This window comes from Vidua chalybeata, chromosome 3 (genome assembly GCF_026979565.1).
Source record: "Vidua chalybeata isolate OUT-0048 chromosome 3, bVidCha1 merged haplotype, whole genome shotgun sequence".
Classification (NCBI taxonomy): domain Eukaryota; kingdom Metazoa; phylum Chordata; class Aves; order Passeriformes; family Viduidae; genus Vidua; species Vidua chalybeata.
The window spans coordinates 77,637,076-77,649,355 of NC_071532.1; the positions used below are offsets into that span (position 1 = coordinate 77,637,076).

Sequence of the window (12,280 nt, forward strand, 5' to 3'; positions counted from 1 at the left end):
ATAGTGCTGCTTTGGTTGTTTACCATATTCTGGGTTTACTTTTGGTTTAATCTGTGCTCTTAACTTGTCGAAGAACTTTAGTGTTTCCAATCATCTTTAGATTAATTTTGACTCTGGTTTAGTTACCAGAAGGTTTTCTTGTCAAAGGCATTTCAAAGCAAAGCTACTTTTGAAGCCCTGTAGTTCTTTAAGTGATCCTTGACAGGGAAGACACTGCAGTAAAAAGCACAGATTGTTTTCCCAGTATTATTAGATTTATTATGAAAGACTCATACAATTGCTGGAAAATAATTTGTCTTTTATGACTGACTTATTGTTTCTTTTTCTTCATTGAAACTACAATAGCTTCATGTTTCTAATTGCCAGTTGCTAATTAGTTATTGCCATGTCACTTGCAGACAAAAATGTTTTACAAGTATATATGGACTGATTGTGATGAGTGTCATTGATATTTTCATTAGAACAAAGAGAGGGAGGCATTAGCATGTCAGCCATTACACTGCAATGTGGAAATGTGGTATCTGTTTTAGAATGCTGAAGTGTTCCTGTGTCTTAGATGATACCTGTAATTATTACATCTTCTGCACTCTTGGCTGCATTGTTCCCTCCATCATGTGCATATGCTTGTCCTTCAGAATTTTAAAAACCTTGGTTTTATTTTACATCAAAATGAAACTAAGTTTCTAAAACTCAGATTGTTCCTTTGCCATCCCTAATTATGTTACTAAACAGTATTCCCAACTGTATCTAGCAAATAAGTTTTATAACTTAAACCTTGGTACCGTATTAAAATTATTTTAAAATAAGAAATGCATGCTTTTCATCTTCCTATTTCCCTTTCACTCATCTCCCCAGTTCCTACATGCTTATTATTCAGTTTGGCTAATAACCAAACAATTAAAATGTTACTTGCATGAAACAGCTTGCTAGAGGTTTCTTCAAAAATAACCTTATATACTTTTGTTGATCCCTCTTCAGACCAGTTCTTCTTTAAAACTTTATAAAAGTTAACTGTTCTCCTGTTCTAAATGAGACTCCATTTCTGCCTGCTCCATCCACTTATAAGAATATTAAGTAGCAAAATGGGAGGTTTTCCCTATGGCTGGGAAGAGTTTAAGTCCCCTGGGTGGAAGTGAGAGAGAAGAGGTGAACACCCCACTGGTTTTCTGCTGCTTGCAGTCATCAGTGGTACCCCTCCTAATACTTTGGGCCAAGGAGAGACCCTTCTGTTCACAGGACAGCTGCAGAGATGCTGTACAGGATCCAGCTGCAGGACTGTGAGGCAGGCCACTTGCAAATGCTTAGGGAAAGAGGGCACTAACAGGATAAATACAAAGCATGCAGACAGCTTCCTGCAGTTTGCATGCACTGTCTTTGCTGGAAGTGGTATCTCCATCCTGTTGCTGAACAGACTCAGTTGGACTTCCCTCCCTCAGTGTGCTTGAAGGTTTTTCCACTATATTTTCAACATACAAAGCCATACTATCATTGTGAGTTAAGGTATTATTTTATATCTTTTAAATTTATTGCAAAATTAATCTTTTTGGCTCAACCTAGCCCTTATGTCAAGAGAAGTGATGAGCAGCCATTCTCTATTCCTGATTTTTATCTTCCCCTTGACATTACCCCATCTTGCATCCTTCAGACCACAGAAACTTAATCTATTTAATTGCTTCTGAAATCCTACCTGTATGTCAGATCAATTTTGTGTTTTACCTACCCTTCTGTATTTCTGTTGTTGCTTTTTTTAGAGTAGGGGATGGCATAGTGTTGAAGATATGGGCACAATTGTGTTTTCTGTTGTGTCTGCAGTTCTTTATACATGGTACCTTGCTTGGTAAATATCTGATGTACAGTTAATTTGAGTAAGTTAATACTGGACTTTCTGGTAATATATCACTGGTCTAGTATCATCCTGAATGTTGCATTTGCCACAGGATAGGTTAAGTGGATAATCAAAATAAATTTCAGTTGATGCCTTCGAAAAACAAGGCCTATTTTCCACTTAATTACTAGAGATTGCAATGATAAGTTTGAATAAGTGAATTCCACAAGATGTACTCTATTAAATAGAACTGATTTCTGGAGCTATAGGGATATATATGGGTGTATGTTTGCACACTGTTGCTTTGCTTTGCTTTGCTTTGCTTTGCTTTGCTTTGCTTTGCTTCTGGTGCTAAAAGCAATGCTGCACTGGTGAGCTGATTGGTGTGGATTATTATTACCTTCAACTGGGAAATAGCATGTAGTTCACAAAGACAAAAAGCTTTTGAAATTGAAGCTCCTCTCTGATTGCTTGAGATTCTAGATTGATTTTTGCTGCATGGCAGCAGGAGGAACTGGTATGGAAACTTTATAGAGATCTTCAACACCAGAAAAAGAAAAAAGGAATAATAATTCACAGTGAGAGCTGGTGGTGCAAAAAGAAGTTTATGTATTCTGGAGATGTACAGTGGTCTTTCATAACTGTTGACACAGGTTTCTTTCATTCTTCCCCCAGCACTTCTTCAGGTGTTTAATATGCTTTTACTAATGATCCCATCAGGTAAAAGACCAGGGACCTACATATGGTCCTTGAATATATATAAGGCAGTCTTTATAACCTTTTAGTTCAAATATGCTTTTACACACTGTGTGATAGATTGGTCCCTCTTGTTATATAAATTACCCACCCGTGTTCATTTGCAAACATCTCAAGTATTACGTATTTTATTAAGATACAGCATTTTTTGCCAAATGTATGCATTAAGGAATGCCCCAAACCACTACAGTCCTCTGCCAGTGTAATTTATTACTCAAAGTGGACCATTATTAGACAGCAGTACATCCAGCTCATTTTAGTGCACTTTCAGTTGGACAAGTAGAAATGTTACCAGGCCTTTGAAATATTCATAATTATGTATAAACTCATATATAGTACTCATATATTCGTGTTTCAGTTTATATGCATTTACAAAACTGCAAAAAAAAAAAACTCCTTATCAAAGTATCCCTTCCCAAAAGCAAACACGTTTGGCTTTCCAAAACTGTGCAGGATATAATTACAAAAATGTCTTTGATGATGAAGAACTGTAGATGGCAATTCTGAGAAAAGACTTTGAAATAGTAATATCTCCTCTAGGGTGATTTTTCTATGTCTTTCTTTCTTATATCAATAATTCATTAATATATATTAATTTTGATGATGTTTCTGAGACATAGCTGAACTGATAAGGTTAACTGAAATTACCTGGTCTTCCTGCTCAGCTTGCTTTCAGTGGTATCACTGGTTGTGCTTGATAGCTGTTGGATATCTCTACTTCATTATGCAAGAGAAATGTGAATCATTCACTCCTGAAGCTTTTGAATCTTGCATCTGGTAGCAGATGGAGAGAAGAAATGGGAAAAAAGAGTTTTCCTGGCTAGAGGCATCTGCCTGGAACTTAACTCTGCTAATAATCTGCTAGTTCATAGGTATTGCAAGATTTTTTGTGTAGCTTTTTTGAACGGGGTTTATGATAGAATATTTAAATTTTTGCACAGTGTTTGTGATTGCTCTTGTTCTAGTGCAATATTTAGTGAGTTTCTGTAAGTTCAGTGACTTATATAAATGATGGCTGTTTCAGTTAGCTTATGAGACAGTTAATTATTTCAAAATTCTGCTATGGTAATGGTTTCTCCTTTTTTTTTTTCAGGGGATTGTTCTCTAAGGTTATATTGAAGGGATCAATTTAATAGAGGCTAGTTATTTTTAAAAATTGAATTTTGTTTCTAAATAAATTTATTCTAAATTACTGTTTAATTCTAATGTCCATTCAATGGTATTGTAGAACAGTTTCACACCATGGATGTTTGCTTTCAGTATCTTTTCCCATTTAAGCTATGTTAGTAGTAGCAATAGTAGTGGTTACTGTCACTTCTGCTTTCCTTCAAAGACCTGTAGAGCAATGCAATGATTTGCAGCTTTCTTTGGATCTTAAAAGGTTTAGGACCAGTGGTTTTCTTATTTATTAAACACCTCTTGGAAATTTGGTGAAATGAAAAAGGTTTCTGTAAGTGGTAATCTTGATCAAGAAGATAAAGTGTTGTCATTAGTTGGAATTAACTGACAAGCTTTCTTTTATATTTTTTCCTAAATATTGTTAGTATTTTTTTTTTGCTAACAAGGATACTATTAAAGCAAAAGCTTTATCATAGAAATTTTGTTTATTAGAAGTAACTAAATCCATTGTCCCAGTATACATAATAATTGCTCAATGGAAGGGTGTGTTACTGGGGTTTTATGACATTTTGTTTTTAAACTTGAGATTCGATCAATGTAGATTACAATGAAAACTTAGGTACACTATATGAAGTAATTATATCTATAAAGAAAATCATACTGCTTAACCAATTTATTAGGATTGTCAGTTTTTGCAGTTCAGTTCCTAGTAGCTTCTGGGGTTAGGGGAAATGGTTCAGTACACTGTGTTCTCGATTATTAATAAGTAATGAAGCTTCTGGCAGTCTTTACTATGAACTAATGACTAGTTTCATTTTTTGGCTTTCTTAGCACATTAAATTACCATTTAAATAAAGATTAATTACTACTGTTTTAATTTTAGTATTAAGAGTAGTTATTAAAAGTTTCATAGTAACTACTACTTTGTTCAAAATAGAATTGTTTGATTTGATAGAATATGAGGACAGTTACATTGAAAGGAATATTTTGAAAATAATAATGTGTTGTTAGTATTTTGGTTTTTATGATAGGATCCCAGTGGAAAGATTCTGTTTTAAGTTTGCTTCTGGGGAATTTGCTGCTGTAGTTACAGCTGTTTTGCTGTCAAGGACTAGCAAGGAATCAAGATCTCTGCTCTGACCTGCACATCAATAGCTCTAATCGGTGATTTTATTAAACTTGAGAACAGTGTTGCTGATTGCTGAGACAGCTAAGCTTACCACCTACACTCCAGGAATGTAGTTTGATTCTAAACTATTATTTGTCCAACTGTCTCACTTCCCCTCGACAAATACACTTCTAACTTAAAACATGATAAAGGATAGTAAAGTTCTGCCAAAGAGAGATCTTGCAGCAGGTAATCACCCCAAAATAATTTCTTTGATCATATCAAATCAGAACCTGTAGACTTTCCCGATACAAATCCATCCAGCTTTACTTTAAGATCTGCAGGCAATGGCTCAGCACCTCAGATAATTTACTGTAATGTTCCCAAGAGCTGAAACCTCGTGAGCTGAAATTTCATGAACGTAGCTGCTTTACCTTTGTCCAAACACCCAGGCTGAACTGGTGTCTGAGAACCAGGTCAGACATAATGCATGACTCCTTCAGCAATGTCAAACCTCTGTAGCTGATTACTGAAATGATTGGCCACAATTTACCAAACAATCCTTTCCTGAAGAAGAGGGAACAGGAATGAATTTATGGTCTTGCTGCTCTTAAGAGGTGATGTTTTAAGGTAGGATAAGCTGCTGATTTCTCAACTGAAGCTGGCGTGTTTTTCTTCCCTGAGTGATAATGAGTGATCCCAAAGCTTGGGATGCCCTTGTTTAGGGTACAAGTGTTCAGACCACTCCAAATTTAGAGAGAGAATTCATCCAACTTTCACCATGCAATCAGTTGCTGTCCAGACAGAGCTCCACAGTAGCAGTGTGGTCTGCAAAGTTTTTTAGCAAAAAATGTTTAAAAGTTTTCCCTTTGAGCCTGTTGACAGCCACTAACAGTATGTTGGTGTCTTAATTATTTGATGCTTTGCTTACTGGACTTGAATACATAATCACAGAGATTTTTGTGTTCACTACCAGAGCAAATAGTAGAGCAAAAAGAACTCATTTTATCATGGTCAAGTCATAACCTGAATTTTGCTTTTGTAGCCTGTCTCCCCTTCTTACTGTGCTGTTACTGTGTTTTATATGATGTGAAATACCATAGAATATGACCTAGGGAAATCATGTCCTCAGCTTGAAGATGGTACAGCCCTAGAATCTCTGAAGTGAGTTGTTCCTGAGAAAACAGAAGGCCATATTTATCTCTAAGTGTTTGGTTCTGGTTGTTCACATTGAAGGCAAGTAATTTCAAACTGAAAGAGACATCACTGGGTTGAACAGGGGCCTGTCAAATTAAAGAAAAATAGCTGTAACCTTTGTTAGTTTAGCAAGATAGTGTCAGAGAAGGATTGTTTCATCTTCTTATTACCAGAGTTAACGTGGACAGTGAGGGGAATAAAAACAGGAGAAGATTATTTTTAGCTAGGAAAGTAATGATGGAACAGCAAATGGGTTATCCTGGACAGAAATAATTTTGTTCTGAAAGCTGAAGAATGCTTTCAGAGCTAGAGATCTGGATCCAACCTCCACTAGGAAAAAATACCTTGACAGTGTTGAGAAGGAATGTGATAATTACGTGATTTGGTGATTGTGAAAGAAGATAAATCCAGGTAATCTGAGTCTCTACATTTCATTGAACACAGTCACTCTAAATTAAAACACACCAGATGAGGATAAAGCTGTATAATCTGCCTCTACTGAAGTTCAAACTGCATCTTTAGGACAAAGTAATCAACATTAATTATATATACTTATTACTGTTAACAGTCTTCCAAGAGAACTGATGGGTGGCTCTTACATTTTATAGAGTTTTGTGGGATGTTACAGCAGGACTTTTATATCCTCTTGCTACTCAGAGAAGCTGTACTGAGCATCATTGGAATTGCTGGTATTAGGCTGTTGGAACTGTGTAAAGAAATCCTTCTCTTTGTTTTTATTATTCTGTCTTTCGTGGTAATCACCTATACTTGTGTGTCATGCAGAAGTCAACACATGGAAACAGCTTTAGCATCAAAACTTTTAAAAATTGGGCTGATAGATAATATTTCAAAATAAATTTCTCAATATAGTGAGAATTTAGGATTTTGCCCTAATGTTCATTGGTACAATGACAATGCACAGTCTTCTCATGGGAAGTCTGTATGGGTCAGTGTACTTCCCAGTCAAGGGAAGTCATACAGTGCTGCCTTTTGGAGTCTGAACCTGTCCTTTTCCACTCCTTCCTTTTTTTCTGCACTGTGTCCACATCATTCCACAGTACTGAGTCAAATTCAGCATCTTTTTTTTTTTGTTGTCAGGTTCTCTGAGATACATGAAAAGTTACCTGGCATAGAGTTGTGGACTGTGTTTGCCTTTGGCAGGAATTACAAAAGGTTTTACATTGAAGATAAAGTTAATAATTCTCAGCAGCAAGATGGTTTTCAGGAGGACACTGTAGGACTTGGAGTGAACTTGGTGGAACCTAGAGTACTTAGACATCTTGGAATCTTCTGGCCCAAGCTCAAGATGCCTTTCTTTGTGTCCTAAACAATAATCTGAACATATTCAATAACGAAATTCTGAATTCATGAGAGCAGTTACAGAATCCATGGGAGGTTCTGCCCTACCCACACAGTTGATATCTTGTAAAGAAGGTAGGGGAGGTGCTAGGGAGAATTTGCTGAACAAACTGCAAGTTAGAAAATGTAAGGTGCTGGCAAAAAAATCACCAACTGCTCATTCCTAAGTTATATGTTTGTTAAAGGTAGTGAATTTAGCTCATTTTGAAAAAAAGACACTTTTGAACCACTACTTTGAGAATTAATTAGGAAAGAAAAAAAGCATATTGCTTAATTATTTTTCCCTTGATTTCCTCCTTACCTTTCTCTACATCTTGACATTGTTTGTTGCAGCTTTTCTCGATTATATTTTCTTCTCTTAAGGGCAAGAGGTCCTGACTGCCTGTGTGTTTCTATAGATCCTGGAATATTAGAGCTCTCAGTCCTGCCTGGGAATGTTAGACACCAATAATAGAAATAAATATTAATATATATTTGCATTTATATTACAGTAAAAGCCAGCATACAGTGGACATATTTATTCTCTGTAGACATGTAAAGGAGCAAAAATAAAATACTTTTAAAAAAATCCAGCCTTAGAACTGCTGATGTAAACAGAAAGAGAATAACTATGAAATCTGCATTGGCACTGCAAAAACTGAAGCAGTGATTCTGTGTGCTGTCACAATTGCTGCCCCTAAGAACAAAATGTTAATGAGCTATAATTTGTAGATTCACTCTCTTCTGATGGATCAGGCCCCATTTTGCTTTTTGTCATGATTATAGCTATGAATTCAGTTTTAAAAATGGTTCTCTGTAAAGCATGCAGTGTTCCATAGAAGTCCACAGAATTAGGAATATTACCTCTGCATTTTTCTCTTGTTGCTGCCAAAAAGATAGAATAAATGTATTTTTTGTTTTGAAATATGGTTTTAATTGGTTTTTTTGGTTGAGTTTTTTGGTTTTTTGGGGGTCAGGGGGCAGGTTTTGTTATTTCAGCTCCTAGTAGGTTGGTTGTGTTGTGGTTTTTTTTTTTTTTTTAATTTTGAAAATAAATCCAAGTTTGTTCTTGGCAAGCATAGGGTGAATTAAGCTTTCTGGAAAGGTTAAAATAATAGTTAATTGATTGTAGATCTTAATTTATTGGGCTTTTTTTGTTGTTTTCTATTTACCTCTATGTTAACTGTGTAGAGAAAAAAAAGCCTTCAAATGCTTTTCATGACTATTGTAAAAATGAACAGATCGCAGTTTTTTCAAGCCTTCCATTCCCTGGGCTTACAAATGCATCTTAGCGATACAAAATCAGTATGATCATACCTCATTTCTCAAAAAGCTTAGTAAAACAAGTGCTGACAAAGGAACCTTGGCACGTTCAGGAGCAGCACCTTTGAGTTGTGCACCAGGGGCAGAGCGGAGCCTTTGAGTGGCAGCTCTGCAGGGCAGCACCTGAAGGTCCCAGTGGCCACAAGCTGAGCTGAGCCTGGGAAAAGCCAACCACTCCTTGGGTTGTCTTAGCCAGGGCGTTGCCAGCAGGTTGAGGAAGGTCTCTGCTCTCTGCTCAAGCGTTTCTGAGAGACATCTGGGGTAGCTGTGCACAGCTCTGGGCTCCCAGGGCATGAGAAGCCATCCCTCTGTGGGGCTCATGCTGAAGGGAAGAGCACATGGCCTGTGTGGAGAGGTTAAAGGAGTAGGCTTTGTTTAGAAGAGATGGGTAAAGGGGGCAATCCATTGCAAAATAAATGAAATTAATCCCTTGCAATCCTCCATCATCTGAAGTGAGATTGCAGAACAAAGTCAAGTCAGACACTTCTCAGAGGTGCCTGGGGAAGGACAAGCAGGAAAAATGGATGGAAGTAATCCAATTGGAAAGTTGGATGTAAGAAAAAAATTTGCATGGAAGTTGATGGGGCACAGCAGCAGGCTTCCTGAAGACACTGTAAAAGCTCTGTCTGTGGAGATTTCCAAAGTTTAACTGGAAGACACTCTGAGCAACCTGACTCATCTTTGAGGTTAACCAGCCTAGAGCAGGAGGCTGGATTGAGTGTTGGCTGGGTGTCCCTTCTGACCTGAATTTTTCAGGTTCTGTGACTTTTTGGAGTGTAAGCAGTCACTGCTGTGAAACTTAACTAGTTCATAAGGATATATGATTGAGAAATGTTAGAGTTGGATGTTTCTGAGCCTCTGCTGTTACTGATTGAATAGCATACATTAATTAATTTCAGCATACAGTATTCCTGTCAGTTCTTCTTCTTATCTTTTCCGATGGCTGTGACCACAACTTGCATTATACAAGGCTTTCAATACTTCCATTCTTAGTATCTTGGGATCTTTCTTGTTATATGTTTACCTTGAAAGTGTCTGTTTTTCTCATAATACAAAAAATACAAAAAGACGCACCCTTTTTTTTCATTAAGAGGTAGAATTTCATTATATTCCAGAGATCCTATGGTCCTCTTTCAAATAACATGCTGTGTTTTCTTCACTAAAATGTTTATTTAGAAGAAGAAAGATGGGTGTTTTACTTTGAAGTCATTCTGCAGCTGTTTTCCCGTAATGACACAGTATGGATTTTTTTAATGGAGTATGCGGTATATGTTGAAAATAAAGCATCTCTGTCTTAATCTAAAAATTTGTGAGTCTAACTGGAGCTGAGAGAAGCTGGTGTTCTCAGGAATGTGTCTAAAACTCAAGAGGTTTATAGATTGTTCAGAGCCATATAACTAATTTAAAAAGAAATATAGCAAAGAAGAAAAGAAATTGGAAGTGGCAGCGTAGCAAAGTTCAGGAGTAAGGGGCTGGAAGAAGAGCTGCCCGTGAGTAGCTGTTGGATGTAAATGAGCCAAGAGACTGTAAATGTGTCAAATGGTTTGTAACTGTTGTGCATTATTAAGGGAAGAGGGTGTGTAAGAGCGATACAATACAGGATACCTGAGGAAACAGCACTTGCATATGTGCTGGGAGGTCGCAGTCATGCTATCTAACATTCAACCTAACATTCATACCTTCCCTTCCCCTACAGACTTGTCTGTGGCCCCTGTTCCAGCAGCAACACTGACCCTTGGAAAAAGCCTCCACAATTAATCCCTGAGACCATTAGTATTTGCTTCTTCAGTTGTTTTGGTTGGGGTACTTCTGTTGTACTACCCACAAGATTAAGCCAGAAAACAGCTTTTTATCACATTAGAGATGTTTGATTTGGAGTTTCCTGTTTCCTTTCATTTGATAAGTAATGAGATTTGAAACCAGTAGTAGCTAATGTATGTGCCATGAGACTTTGGTGGCTTTTTCTATTTTTTTTTTTTTTCTTGTTTTGTTTTTTTTTTTTTTTGCCTCAGCATTCCTTCTTGAATTCATTTGCTTTCTTACCTTATTGGTAATTTTCCAAGTATTTACCACTGACCCCCTACAGATACCATTCTGACAGGTACAGTCATATAGAAAACTGGATTTTCAAGGTGGTAAGCAGATTGTTCTTATGGTAGCTTTCCTGTGCCCAATGATATGGAAACATACTGTGATAAATGTGAGCATTAGGACATGTAGATTATGTCTCATTATAATAACGCATTAATAGACAGTTTATTTTCCACTTTGAAAAGATGGCAAAACAAAAGGCTTAAGCTCTGTTTCTGAACCATAAAGTTATTGCTCACTACCAGCTAAAAATTGCTGAGAAAGATCCTGGAAATGAAGGGTTTGTTTTATTGTTATTGTTTTTAGCAATAGATGAGCACAGGGGTTATTGTTTTTTGCAATAGATGAGCATAGATATTGCAGATATTTCTCATCTGCTTTGTGTTGAGCCTTCATACTTGTCACAGTGGAATAACTGATCAGGTCATTGTAAAACTGCCAGATTTCTTGTGCTGTAGTGCAAGTTGTGCTGTGCTATTGTCCTTGTCCTCTTTGTCACATTGTTATTTCACAAGCTTCAGTGTTTGAGAGTGTTCTGGCTCCCATACATGGGTGATTTGGGGTTGGCAGCATCTTTTGTTTTGCTTTCTTATGTTTTGCAAAAATCATCTGGCAGAGAGAATGATTTGTCCATGATGATTTTAAGCTCTTGAACATCGTAATTTGTTGCTGCAGCTGTTCTTCTGTTATAAGTGCATTGTCAAACCTGGTTTGGGTGTGCCTCTGCACATAGAGAGTGTAATTTGTTCTGAATAATTGAGGATACCTTGATGACAGCAGCTGTTTATGGGGCCAGCTCTTATGCTTGAGTGAGTGGCTGTAGGGACTGTTTTTTCCTTTGATGTAGACATCCCCACGCTTAGTTTCCATAAATGTGATTGCATTTGCATTTTCTTTTTACTAGAATATAATACTCAGACAGTATGGCAGTGTGTTCAAGTTTCTACGAGTTTTAGACAATTTAGGAAACTTATTGTAGATAATTGTCCTCAGAGAAAGTAATGTCCTAAATTTGTATATCTTTATTGTTTCCATCAGAAAGTACTCATTTCATACCATGTTCGTGATCATAATTGTTCTTTATTAATCTGTTCTGATTTTTGAAATAAGTTCTTCATCTTTTATTTTCTATTAGAGGCTTTTGTTGGTAGTGGAGGTGAATGAAATAAAGACAGTGGGATGGATAACAGTCAAAGAGAAAGAATAAATAAAAAAGTAGATTCTAAGCAAAATTATAAATATCAGACTCTATTAGAAATTAATTCTAATTGAAGGGGGCAACAAAAAATGTTTTAGACATTTTTTACCATTTCTTAGTTGTTTATTGTTTTAAAGAATGAGAACATCAGCCAAGATCAGGCTTGAGGGGGGTAAAGAAAGCAAATTGTTACTGTACAGTTTATAGGCAGAGAGTATCTAAATTTATTAGGCTTTTTAGAGGTGAATTATTTTGAATCTGAACTGAACAAATGAGGTTGAACTTGATAAATGAGCTTGAACTTGTAGTACCTTTGTGAAATGCA

The 12,280-nt window shown here is 36.6% G+C and overlaps 1 protein-coding gene across 2 annotated transcripts in view; it reads left to right on the forward strand.

Moving 5' to 3' along the window:
• The window catches only part of RNGTT (RNA guanylyltransferase and 5'-phosphatase), a 170,390-nt gene that overhangs the window by 136,695 nt on the left and 21,415 nt on the right, over nucleotides 1-12,280 (forward strand). The window lies entirely within an intron of this gene.